The following is a 1,590-nucleotide window of genomic DNA, read 5'->3' on the forward strand; positions in this document are numbered from 1 at the left end:
TTTGGTACAGTGACTCTGTGTATTCCTTCCATCTTCTCTTGATGCTTTCTGCATCATTCAATAATTTGCCCAGAGAATCTTTCAATAACAGAAGTCCACAATTCAAAATACCTGAATTCTTCTACTGTCTTCCTTATTCATTGTCCAGTCTTCATATGCATATGAGGCAACTGAAAATACCATGGCTTGGAATAAAGGTACTGTGGTCCTCAAGGTGACATATTTGTTGTTGCTGTTTTTAGCACTTTAAAGAGATCTTTTGCAGCAGTTTGGGTCAGACCCAACTCAATGGCACTTAACAACAACAACAACAACAATTCCTTGGAGACAACAGTCAATTTTAACTCACACGGAGAAACAAAAGAGAATGGCTCAAACAAATGACCAAGATGCCGATCCCAAAAAAACGTTTCTGAGAGAGGAAAGGTAATGAGACCAACTGATCAACAATCCAAAAGAATGATATTTGTTGTTGTTACATGCCGTGGAGTAGGTTCCAACTCATAGCGACCCCGTACAGGGTTTCCAAGGCTCTAAATCTTTACAGGAGCAGAAGGCCTCATCTTTCTCCCGCGGAACAGCTAGTAGTTTTGAACTGCTGGCCTTGCAGTTCGCAGTCCAATTCGTAACCACTATGCTACCAGAGCTCCAAAAGAATGATATTTAGGTACCTTCAAGTGATTGACAGAAAGATTGAGGGAAGCAAGGAAAACACAGAAAAAACAAGAAGAATTCAGGAAAACACTACAAGATCAGACAGACAAAATAAATGCAAAATTTAAAACAAAACCTGTAATTAGAAATCCAGAAGATTAATACTAAGACCTCAGAAATGGACAATAATTTGAAAGGACAAAAGAGTAAATGAGAAAGTATATACCTTTCCTGCAAATATATCCAAGAATATGGTACAGCACGTTGTTGTTGTTGTTGTTAGGTGCCATCAGTTCCGACTCATAGTGACCCTGCACAGGGTTCTGAGGAGTAGCTGGTGAATTTGAACCACCAACCTCACAGTTCAAACAGACCTTGTGGTCGAGTGTTTATTCTACAGCGCCACACCAGGTGGACCATGTTGTTGTTGTTAAGTGCCATCGAGTCAAGTCTGACCCATAGAGATCCTGTATGGGTTTCCAAGGAGCAGCTGGTGAGCTTGAACCATGGACTTTGCAGTCTGATGCATCAGCTCACAGCACCACACCAGGTGGACCATACAGAGGGCAAGCTTATGAAAACTTATTAAACATGACCAAACACCTTGAAGGAATGAATTGCTGGGCCTGGGGGCACAGGACCAGACACCGTGGTTAATTGGCATAACACAATTCACAAACACAATGTTCTACATCCTACTTTTGTGAATAGCAACAAGGACCTTCAAAGCCCAGTCACTTAAGGTGCAACTATTGGTCTCTCCTAGACCAGAGGTAAGAAGAATGATGCAAACTGAAGTCACGTGGAAATAATGAGTTCACCTGGACGGATGGATCAAGTGAACCTCAGTGTCCACGGCCCTGAGACTAGAACTAGATGATCCCTGGTTACCACTACCAACTGTTCTAAAAGAGATCACATTAGAAAATCCTAGAT

This window comes from Chrysochloris asiatica, unplaced genomic scaffold, assembly GCF_000296735.1.
Source record: "Chrysochloris asiatica unplaced genomic scaffold, ChrAsi1.0 scaffold00125, whole genome shotgun sequence".
In the NCBI taxonomy this organism is placed as follows: domain Eukaryota; kingdom Metazoa; phylum Chordata; class Mammalia; order Afrosoricida; family Chrysochloridae; genus Chrysochloris; species Chrysochloris asiatica.